Here is a 12,178-nt window from a genome sequence, read left to right as displayed (position 1 = left end):
TCACATGATCCCTGATCGTCATCACGCACGGTGCCTGGGGGCGGGTCCCAGAGAGTCACGATCCCTGATTGTCATCACGCATGGAGCGTGGGGGCGGGTCCCAGAGAGTCACATGATCCCTATCATCATCACGCACGGTGCGTGGGGGCGGGTCTCAGAGAGTCACATGACTCGGACCACCTGATCACAGAGGGATGTAGACACTGAAACAGGGAGAGGCCTGTGGATGGATGGAGAGAAGGAAAGGAGGGCTAGGGATAGAGAGATAGGGACAGGGGGAGAATGAAAGGAAAGAGGGTTAGAGAGAATGAAAGAAAAGCTAGGGAGAGAGTGAAAGGAGAGATAGAGGGATAGAGAGAATGAAAGGAAAAATAGGGAGAGGAAATGAAGGAGGGATGGGGGAGAGTGAAAGGAGAGAGAGTGAAAATAAAGATGGGGAGAGAGAGTAAAGGAGGGATAGGGACAGTGTGAAAGGAGAGATAGGAAGGCAGGGATAGCGAGTGAAAGGAGAGAGAGTGAAAGGAAAGATAGGAGAGAGAGGAATAGAGACAATGAAAGGAGAGAATGATAACAAGTGGGAGCACTAGGATATGGAGGCAGGATGGTGGGATAAAGAATTGATAAAGCAATGGGGGGGGGTGGAGGAGAGGGAGCAGTAGGTTATTGGGAGGGAGAGGTTTAGAAAGATGAGAGGTAGGGGAGAAAGAAGAGAAGCAGAGATGGGAAGGAGGAACTGAGGGAGGGGAGGAAAGAATGCGATGGAGGAGAAAGGGATTGCGAGAGAGATTTTATGGGGAGCAAAGAGGAGATGTTGGAGAAAGAGAAAGAGGAAATGAAAGGGGAAGAAGGGGCAAGTCAAAAGGGTAGAGAGCGCAAAGGAGTGAAAGCGAGGGAGAGGATGAAGAAAGAAGTGGGAAGGCTAGGGGAAAAAAGAACAGATGGAAGGAGAAGGAGGCAGTAGGAAAGAAAGAGGAGAGACAGCGCTGTGAGGGGAGGAAGGATGCAGGCTGCTGAGGGGAGGTAGGATGCAGGCTGCAAGGGGAAATGAATAGGTGAAAGATGATCAGAGTAAAATCACACAGTTGTCTTGGCAAGTGGTCATGCCCCAGTGAACTTTGTGCATAGCAGTAGCATAACTTGTCTGATGAACTTACACGCCCTAAAGATCTGAGATCAGAAAGAAACCCTGGCTGTTTGCTGTTAGCAGGACAGGAATTGAGTAAGGAGGATCTAGTGAGTCCTGTTTCTGGGTAAAGTTTCTATCATAAACCGTGCTGTCGACCAGATTGGAGATTGAAGAATGTTCTGTGTTCTGATTTACAGTAGAAATTTACAAATCGCTGTGAGGGCTGTGTATAGAATCCCTACAGTGCAGAAGGAAACCATTCGACCCATCAAAGCTGCACCGACCACAATCCCACCCAGGCCCTATCCCCATAACCCCACATATTTATAATGTTAATCCCCTGACACTAAAGGGCAATTTAGCATGATCAATCTACCTAACAGCACATCTTTGGAGTGTGGGAGGAAACCCACGCAGGTACGGGGGAGAACTTGCAAACTCCACACAGGCAGTCACCCAAGGCCAGAATCGAACCTGGTCAGAGGACTTGGCATCCATGTGGGGTATGTCAGAAGTAAGCTCTGACAAAGGGTCACTGGGACTCGAAGTGTTGGCTCTAGTCTCTCTCCACAGAGAGAGACCTTTATACCTGTCCGACCTGCAGAGACTTTCCAGCATTTACTATTTTTTATATCATAGAATCCCTGCAATGCTGAAGGAGGCCGTTTGGCCCATCAAGTCTGCAATGACCAGAATCCCATCCTTCCCCCTTAACTCCACATATTTACCCTGTTAATTCCTCTGATAATAAGGGGCAATTTAGTATGGCCAATCCACCCAACCTGCACATCTTTGGAGTGTGAGAGGAAACCGGAGGAAACCCACGCAGACACGGGGGAGAAAGTGCAAACTCCACACAGCCACCTGAGGCTGGAATTGAGCCTGGGTCCTTGGCACTGTGAAGCAGTAGCGCTAACCATTGTGCCACACAGGCATTACCAGGACTGGAGCATAGCAGCTACAGGGAGAGATTGGGGTTATTTTCTTCGGTACGGAGTAGGCTGAATGGTGACATGATCGAGGTGCACAAAATTGTGAAGGGTAGAGGTGGAGTGGACAGGAGGAACCCGTTTACTTGGCAAAGATGCCAACAACCAGGCTTCAGGAGGGCTGAGTGGGGTGCACTGGGGGCTTCTCTAAGAGAGTGCTCACACTCCATGCTTGAGTCATGAATAAGCGATCATAACTTGTGCCCGAGTCTCCTGTGGTCAGTTCATAGAAATCCACCACAGGACCACGACTTGGTCACATCCTCGATGGAAAAGAGAGAGGGTTGAAAATGTTGGATCCTTTTCAGTTTCCAATGGGACTGGATGATGTTGACACTGCCATGCTTTGTCACCTGATCCAGAACAGTCAGAGGAGACAGTACAGCCTGTTGCGTCAATTCAAAATCGACCCAGGGAAGCAATGTTTCAGTCAGAGCTCGGTCTTGTAAAATCCCTACAGAGCAGAAGGAGGCCATTCAACCATTGAGTCTGCAATCCCACCCTGGCCCTATCCCCACAACCCCATGCATTTACCCTGCTAGTCCCCCTGACACTAAGGGGCATTTTAGCGTGGCCAATCCACCTAACCCACACATCTTTGGAGTGCGGGAGGAAACCGGAGCACCCGGAGGAAACCCACGCAGATACGGGGAGAATGTGCAAACTCTGCACAGACAGCGACCCAGGCGGGGAATCGAACCTGGGTCCCTGGCGCTGCGAGGTAGCAGTGCTAACCACTGTGCCACCATGACCGCCCTTAAACCTCGTCCTACCAAAGCACAAACGTATTCAAAGCTGAATTAAACAGATTATTGATTGGCAAAAAAGAGTGCGGGGGAGGGGGAGGCTTCTTGGGAGTTAAGGCCAACGTCAACCATGATCTTGTTGAATGGCCAAGCAGGCTAGTTGGCCCAAATGGCCTAGTCCTCCTGCTATTTCTATTGATCTAATGAGTGAGGGGTAAAGGGGGAAGTGAAGGGAAATTGGAATCAAAGGGCAGGGCAAGGTGAGGAATGAAGAGGGCAGAAGGGAGTCAGGAGTGAGGAGTTCAGGACCATGATGTTGCCCGGGAGGTTAGCTGACATTTCACATCAATTTGCTGGTTCAGTGACACATGTCAGTTCCTCGGAGGAATCTTGTCTCTCTCTCGGTTTTGACCGGTTCCTGTTTCCACTCCTGTCTCTGGGAATGACAGCCTGCCAAGGTTCCTATTATGCAGTCATCTTTATTCATTCCTCTTTTACAAGAGTTAGCTTGTACTTGGCATTCATGCCGGCAGTCCTGGGATATGTTGTTCACAAACGGCTTCCGCAAGGTCGCTGGAGAAGGGGCGACTTTTCGTCCATTGGTGGGAGAGCAGGCAGCCCCTTCGAATGACCCTCGCATCGAAACAAACAGTGAGCAAGAGCGAGGGGAGGGGGAGCAGGGAATGAATCATAGAATCCTTACAGTGCAGAAGGAGGCTATTCAGCCCATCGAGTCTGCACTGAGGCTGTCTACTTGCGACACTAATAAATAAATGTTAATGAAGCAAATGGGTTTTTCCGAGAATCGACAATGATTTCATGGTCATCAGTAGATTCTTAATTCCAGATTTTTTAAATTCAAATTTCACCATCTGCCGTGACGGGTCCCTGGGACATTTTACTGAGTTTCTGGGTTAATAGTCTAGCGGCACAGTGGTTCGCACTGCTGCCTCACAGCTCCAGGGTCGCGGGTTCAATTCCCAGCCCTCGGGTCACTGTCTATGTGGAGTTTGCACGTTCTCCCCCTGTTTGCGTGGGTCTCTTCTGGGTGCTCCGGTTTCCTCCCACAGTCTGAAAGGTTAGGTGGCTCGGACATGCTGAATAGTCCCTTCGTGTCAGGGAGATTAGCAGGAAAAATACGTAGGGTTATGTGGATTGTGGTCGGTGTAGACTCAATGGGCCGAATAGCCTCCTTCTGCTCTGTAGATATTTTATGATGTTTATTTCTTAGTGTTACAACTTACATTAACACTGCAATGAAGTTACTGTGAAAATCTGACCTGTTTGGGTACACTGAGGGAGAATTTAGAATGGCCAATGCACCCTAACCAGCAGATGTTAAATTCTCCTTCAGTGTACCCAAACAGGCGCTGGAGTGTGGCAGCTGGGGGAATTGTCACAGTAACTTCATGGCAGTGTTAATGTGAGTAAGCCTACTTGCACGCTGATAAAGAAAGTTTAAACTTGCTGAATTTCCTTCGCTTCCTGAAAACCAGGGTTGTGAATTTTAAAAATGTGCGGTGTGGCTGGCGCGCGAGGGGTGGGGAAGGTCAGAACAGGACGGGACTGGGACTCCCACAGGCAGTAGGGCTTTGCACTCTGCAGCAGCTGAAAATGACCTTCACACATCCTTGAAAGATGGAAAGAAAATTGAGAGTCCGTGTGCGGGAGAGACAAAAAAAAAAGACAGCAAATTTTGATTGTTGACTGGATTGTCAGAGTGAAGGGAAAGTTATGCTAATGCATGGAAATGTACACAGATATATACAGAGATGTGATCTTTTTAATGTATGTTTTTCCTCAGCCCCAGAACTGCATTGAAAGCAGTTTTCATCGTGAGGGGGATGCAGTCCGCACCACCAGGATGTGCGTGTGTGTGAAAGCCGAGGTGACCGGCCCAGGAACGATCTGCAGGAGGGTACATGGGGGAACAGCAACTGATACTTACACTATTCATAGCACGGCTGTGAGAGCTTGTTCGGGAGGTTTCTCGGGGGGTTGGGGGGGAGAGAGAGCACCTGGGCTTGGGTGACTTATTACACTGCGATCTTGCTGTGTCAGCCGCAGTTATTCATTGATCCCTCAGGGCCTGACTCCCGGGAGTTGGCGGCCCCATACACTTAAATGCCATTGCAGAGACAGGGCCATTCAGCCCGACTGGAATTTGCTGTTCCTTAGGCTCCACATGAGCCTCTCCCAACACTCTCCTCCTCCTTCCCCCACCCCTAACGCATCATCGAACCCTGTCAACAGTAGGAGAGGTGAAGATTGGTGGTAATAACCATAGAATTCCCACAGTGCAGGAGGAGGCCATTCAGCCCATCAAAAATGCACCGACCACAATCCCACCTTGGCCCTATCTTGCAGCCCCACAATTTACCCTGTTAAACCCTCTAACCTACACGTCCCAGGACACCAAGGGGTCATTTAACACAACCAATCCACCTAACCCGCACATCTTTGGATTGTGGGAGGAAACCGGAGCACCCGGAGGAAACCCACACAGACATGGGGAGAATGTGCAGACTCTGCGCAGACAGTTACCTGAGGCCAGGAATCAAACCCAAATCCCTAGCACTGTGGGGCAGTACTGCTAACTGTATTGCTCAACAATTAATTCAGAAACTCAGCTAATGTTCTGGGGACCCGGGTTCGAATCCCACCACGGCAAAAAAAGAATCTACTGATGACCGTGAAACCATTGTCAATTTTTGGAAAAACCCATCTGGTTCACAAATGTTCTTTAGGGGGGGAAATCTGCTGTCCTTACCCTGTCTGGTCTACGTGTGATTCCAGAGCCACAGCAATGTGGTTGACTCTCTGAGGGCAACTAGGGATGGGCAATAAATGCTGGCCAGCCAGCAATGCCTATGTCCCACAAAAGAATAAAACAAGACTAAAGAGGTAATATTGGAGTTGTACAGATCATTGGTTAGGCCACAGCTGGAGTACTGTGTGCAGCTCTGGTTGCCTCACTATAGGAAGGACTGATAACACTATCATAGAATCCCTACAGTGCAAAGGAGGCCTTTTGGCCCACAGAGTTTGTACTGACCACAATCCCACCCAGGCCCTACTTCCACAACTCCTCATATTTACCCTGCTAATCCCCCTGACACTTGGGTGAATTTATCATGGCCAATCCACCTAATCCACACATCTTTGGATTGTGGGAGGAAACCGGAGCAGCCGGAGGAAACTCACGCTGTCACGGGGAGAACGTGTAGACTCTACACAGACAGCGACCCGAGGTTGGAGGGGAGACGTCATTGAGGTGTATAAGACTATGAATCACACGGACAGGGTGAGTAAGAAGCAACTGTTCCCCTTGGTTGAGGGTTCAATCACAAGGGCGCATGGTTTTAGAGAAATTTAGAAGAGATTTGAGAAAAAAAAATCACTCGAATGGTTGTGGGAATCTGGAATGGAATGCACTGCCTGGGAAGACAGTGAAGACCAAAGGAGAAAATGCTGGAAAATCTCAACAGGTCTGGCAGCATCTGGAGGGAGAGAAAAGAGCTAATGTTTCGAATCCAGATGACCCTTTGTCAAAGCTAAAAGGCGTAGAAAGTGAGAGATATTTACACTGCAGGGGGAGGGAATGATAGATGAGTCACAGTCCCAGAAAACAAGAGAAAGGCTGCTAATGGCAGCCCATAGAGAGAATAAAGGGTGTGAACGCTCAAAGGGCAGAGACGCTGAAACCAGAGAGTAAACTGTGACAGATGCAGATGTGGGGGGGGAGGAGAGGGGCGGAGAAATGGGTGGGAGAGAGTTAAAATTGAGAGAAAGGGGAAAAGGGGAAGCAAACGGAGAGAGAAGGGAGGATAAAAATAGTGGGAAAGAGCGGGGGAAACAAAAATGAAGACAATAAAGAAATAAAAGGTAGGGAACAGTTAAAAGTGAAATAAAATGAAAACAGAGGTGGGGTAGAGCAAATCACCTGAAATTGTTGAATTTGATGTTGGGATAGGAAGGCTGTAAAGGGCTGAGTCAGAAGATGAGATGCTGTTCCTCCAGCTTCTCATGAATTGAGCTTCACTGGAACATTTCAGCAGGCTAAGGACAGGCAAGTGGGCATGGGAGCGAGATCATGTGTTAAAATGGCAAAGCAACTGGAAGGTCAGGGTCCAGATCGCGCACAGACTGAAGGTGCTCAGCAAAGTGATCACCCAGTCTACGCTTGGATAAAGAGGAGACCACACTGGGAGCAGCGAATGCCACAATCCTTTAAGAAGTATTTGGATGAGCCCTTGAAACATCATAACATTCAAGGATATGGGATGGGTGCTGAACATTGGGATCAGCATGTCTTTAGTGATAGATACTGTCGGTACAGACTCGATGGGCCAAAGAGCCTTTTCTGCTCTGCGCGACTGTGCCTCTGTGATATTGGCAACCATGCCTTCAGCTAACTTGGCCCTAAGCTGTGGATATCACCTCTCTTCACCTCTCAGCTTCCTCACCCCTCTCGCTGTCCTCTCAGAGCTACTGTAAAAGCCTTTGTGGTCTCCTTTATATCAGAGAGAGCCAAACATAGATTGACATCATCAAGCAAATGTTTATCCCTGATAGCTCCTGCTTTGTGGCTCAGCCTCAGTTTTCAGTTGTGATGTTCTTGTGACGTCCTGTGGGACTTTTCCAACACTGGAGTTTTTCATAGAAGATAGGAGCAGGAGGAGGCCATTCGGCCCTTCGAGCCTGCTCCACCATTCATCACAATCATGGCTGAACATCCAACTCAATCCTTCTTTCTCCCCACAACCTTTGATCCCATTCGCCCCCAAGTGCTATATCCAGCCACCTCTTGAATACGTTCAATGTTTTGGCATCAACTACTTCCTGTGGTAATGAATTCCACAGGTTCACCACTCTTTGGGTGAAGAAATGTCTCCTTATCTCCATCCTAAATGGTCTACCCTGAAGCCTCAGACTGTGACCCCTGGTTTTGGACTCCCGCACCATCGGGAACATCCTTCCTGCATCTACCCTGTCCTGTCAGAATTTTATAAGTCTTTATGAGATTCCCCCTCATTCATCTGTACTCCAGTGAAAACAATCCTAACCTGGTCAATCTCTCCTCATACATCAGTCCTGCCAATCCTGGAATCAGCCTGGTAAACGTTCGCTGCGCTCCCTTGAGAGCAAGAACATACTTTTTCAGAAAAAGGAGACCAAAACTGCACACAACATTTGAGGTGCGTCCTCAACAAGGTCCTGTATAATAGCAACAATGCATCCTTGCTTCTGTACTCGAAACTTCTTGCAAGGAAGGCCAACATGCCATTTGCCTTCTTTACTGCCTGCTGCACCTGCCTGCTTACCTTCAGTGACTGGTGCACAAGGACACCCAGGTCCCTCTGCAAACTCCCCTCTCCCAATTTACAGCCATTCCGGTAGCAATCTGCCTTTTCAGTAAATGGAAGGAGGAACCATCATGGCTGGACCTCTTTGAGATGTGATTGCTGGAGTTCACTTTGCCTGCCACCAGGTGGCAGCCTTCACTACGTACAGGGTTCTGGCAGTCGGTGCAGACATTGTCAAAATGCCAGAGATCCCTGTTCAGAGTCACTGCAGCCAGTGTGGGAGCAAACCAAGTCATACCTTCGACTGACAGGCCAGGCAGTGGGAAGGAGGCAGGGGGAAAGAAAGCACGGTGGCACAGTGGTTAACACTGCTGCCTCATGGCACCAGAGAGCTGGGTTCGATTCCCGGCTTGGGTCACTATCTGTGCGGCACATTCTCCCTGTATCTGCGTGGGTTTCCTCCGGGTGCTCTGGTTTCCTCCCACAATCCGAAAGACGTGCTTGTTAGGATGCATTGGCCATGCTAAATTCTCCCTCAGTGTACCCAAACAGGCGCTGGAGTGTGGCGACGAGGATATTTTGACATTAACTTCATTGCAGTGTTAATGTAAACCTACTTGTGATGCTAATAAATAAACAAACTTTCAAATCTTCCTTTCCACTGGGTGATGTGCTCAGCGGGAGATAAGGAACAGGAAGAAGCCATTCAGTCCCTCCAACTACTTCCAACGTTCAGTCATACTGCAGAATCGTTGAATCCCTACAGTGCAGAAGGAGGCCATTCGGCCCATCGAGTCTACACCGACCATAATCCCACCCGGGCCCTATTCCCGTAACCTCACATATTTACCCTGCTAATCCCCGTAGGGTCAATTTAGCATGGCCAGTCAACCTAACTCTTTGGAGTGTGGGAGGAAACCGGAGCATCTGGAGGAAACCCATGCAGACATGGGGAGAACGTGCAGACTCCAAACAGACACAAGATCTGTATCCTAGTTTCATCTACCCACTTAACACCAAACTAAACTAACTCCCTTATTCAGACCCCTCCCAGGAGAAAGAGGTTCTCCCTGTCTAGCCCTGTGATCATCTTAAACACCTCGATTCGTTAAGTTTATTTATTAGTGTCGCGAGTAGGCGTACATTCACCCTCAGTCATCCACACCCCTATCCACACACTCACCCTCACCTTCACCCTGATTCTCACCCTCAATCCCACACACTCACTGTCTGATCTTTCGATCTCCAAGACCATTCATGGTTACCCGCCATATTCTTTGGTTGGAGTCATGTGATGGCTTGTGGTTGACAGTTCTTGGGGTGTTGGATGATGGGGTGCGAAAACAGAGCGGCAAAGCCTGGGAACAAGTGATTCCACGAGGTGTTTAAAGTTGAAAGCTTATTTATTGGTGTCGTGAGTAGGCTTACATTAACACTGCAATGAAGTTACTGTGAAAATCCCCGAGCCGCCACACTCTGGCGCCTATTCGGCTACACTGAGGGAGAATTTAGCACTCTAACCTGCACATCTTTTGGACTGTGAGAGGAAACCGGAGCCCCCGGAGGAAACCCATGCAGACGTGGGGAGAACGTGCAGACTCCGCACAGACCCAAGCCGGGAATCGAACCCGGGTCCCTGGCGCCGTGAGGCAGCAGCGCTAACCACTGTGCCGCCCAGTTGGCAGAGCGCGGAGAGGAGTGGATGTGAGGGAGAGCAGCAGAGGGTTAACAGGCCGAGGGTGCGCTTTGACTGAAAATGTGGCAAGGTATGGTTGCCACGGCGACAAGGTTCCGGAGTAAAATGATGGAAAACAACAACAGATGGGGAGTAAAATGTGGAGAGATTGAAAAAGTAAAGCAGGAAGGAAGGATGTGATTGCCTGTGAGGGAACCTGAACGGCACCATGGGTGCGATGATGACCTTTCCTCCCGGAGAGCTGGGTTCAAATAAGAACAAAGAAAATTACAGCACAGGAACAGGCCCTTCGGCCCTACAAGCCTGCACTGACCATGCTGCCCAACTCAACTAAAACCCCCTCCTCTTCCAGGGACCATATCCCTCTATTCCCATCCTATTCATGTATTTGTCCAGACGCCCCTGAAAAGCCACTGTCGTATCTGCTTCCACTACCTCCCCCGGCAGCGAGTTCCAGGCACCCTCCACCCTCTGTGTAAAAGACTTGCCTCGTACATTTTATGTAAACCTTGCCCCTCGCACCTTAAACTGATGCCCCCGAGTAATTGACTCTTCCACCCTGGGACAAAGCTTCTGACTATCCAAATCCTGGTCTCTGCTTGGTTTAGAGGTCCTTGTGGAAAGGAAAGTAAGATGATTGGTTATGTTTAACCCACAACATGAAACTGCCCTCATCGCAGCTTGGTATGGGCTCCTGCTCTGCCCAAGACCGCAAGGAACTACAAAAGGTCGTGAATGTAGCCCAATCCATCACGCAAACCAGCCTCCCATCCATTGACTCTGTCTACGCACTCTGCTGCCTCGGCAAAGCAGCCGGCATAATTAAGGACCTCACACACCCTGGACATTCTCCCTTCCACCCTCTTCCGTCGGGAAAAAAATACAAAAGTCTGAGGTCACATACCAAGAAGAGCTTCTTCCCCGCTGCTATCAGACTTTTCATTGGACCTACGCGCATTAAGTTGATCTTTCTCTACACCCTAGCTATGACTAACACTACATTCTGCACACTCTCGTTTCCTTCTCTATGAACGGTATGCATTGTCTGTATAGCGCGCAAGAAACAATACTTTTCACTGTTTCCAATACATGTGACAATAATAAATCATTTGGTGCAGTCCTGTTTGGGATTAAATTTGAGCCTTCCCCCCAACCCCATTACGTTGAACATTGAGGGACGTCCTGGAGGGGGGTGGGGGGGGGGGGGGTGGTTGGTGGGCGAGGGGTGGGGTGGAGGTGGTTACCATTGACCAGAAACTAAACTGGAGCAGCCGTATAAATACTGTAGTTACCAGAGTAGGTCAAAGGCCAGGAATACCGCAGCGAGTAACTCACCTCCTTACTCCCCCAAAGTTGATCCACCATCTACAAGGCACAAGTCAGGAATGTGATAGAACATAGAACATAGAACATTACAGCGCGGAACAGGCCCTTCGGCCCACAGTGTTGCGCCGACCAGTCTTATTTTTAAAAAAAACATTGACCCACTAATCTAAACCAATCCCTTTTCGTCCATAAACCTATCCACCAATCTCTTAAACGCCCCCAAACTAGGCGCATTTACAACTGCAGCAGGCAGGGCATTCCAGTCCCTCACCACCCTCTGGGTAAAGAACCTACCCCTGACATCCGTCCTATAACTACCCCCCCTTAATTTAAAGCCATGCCCCCTCGTGCTAGCTTTCTCCATCCGAGGAAACAGGCTATCACCATCCACCCTATCTAAACCTCTAATCATCTTATATGTTTCTATTAGATCCCCTCTTAGCCGCCGCCTTTCCAGTGAAAACAACCCCAAATCCCTCAGTCTCTCCTCATAGGACCTCCCCTGCATACCAGGCAACATCCTGGTAAACCTCCTCTGCACCCTCTCCAAAGCCTCCACATCCTTCCTGTAATGTGGGGACCAGAACTGCACACAGTACTCCAAGTGCGGCCGCACCAGAGTTGTGTACAGTTGCAACATGACGCTGCGACTCCTAAATTCAATCCCCCTACCAATAAACGCCAAGACACCGTACGCCTTCTTAACAACCTTATCTACTTGATTCCCAACTTTCAGGGATCTATGTACACATACACCTAGATCCCTCTGCTCCTCCACTCTATTCAAAGTCCTCCCGTTAGCCCTATACTCAACACATCTGTTATTCCTACCGAAATGGATTACCTCACACTTCTCCGCATTAAACTCCATCCGCCACCTCGCGGCCCAGCTCTGCAACCTGTCCAAGTCACCCTGCAAACTTCGACACCCTTCCTCACAATCTACCACACCTCCGACTTTGGTGTCATCAGCAAACTTACTAATCCAC

Source organism: Carcharhinus amblyrhynchos, unplaced genomic scaffold (genome assembly GCF_965287045.1).
Source record: "Carcharhinus amblyrhynchos unplaced genomic scaffold, sCarAmb.v2.hapA scaffold_40, whole genome shotgun sequence".
Taxonomy (NCBI): Eukaryota; Metazoa; Chordata; class Chondrichthyes; order Carcharhiniformes; family Carcharhinidae; genus Carcharhinus; species Carcharhinus amblyrhynchos.
The sequence above is the reverse complement of the archived record's forward strand: the minus strand, read 5'-3'. Positions refer to the sequence as shown.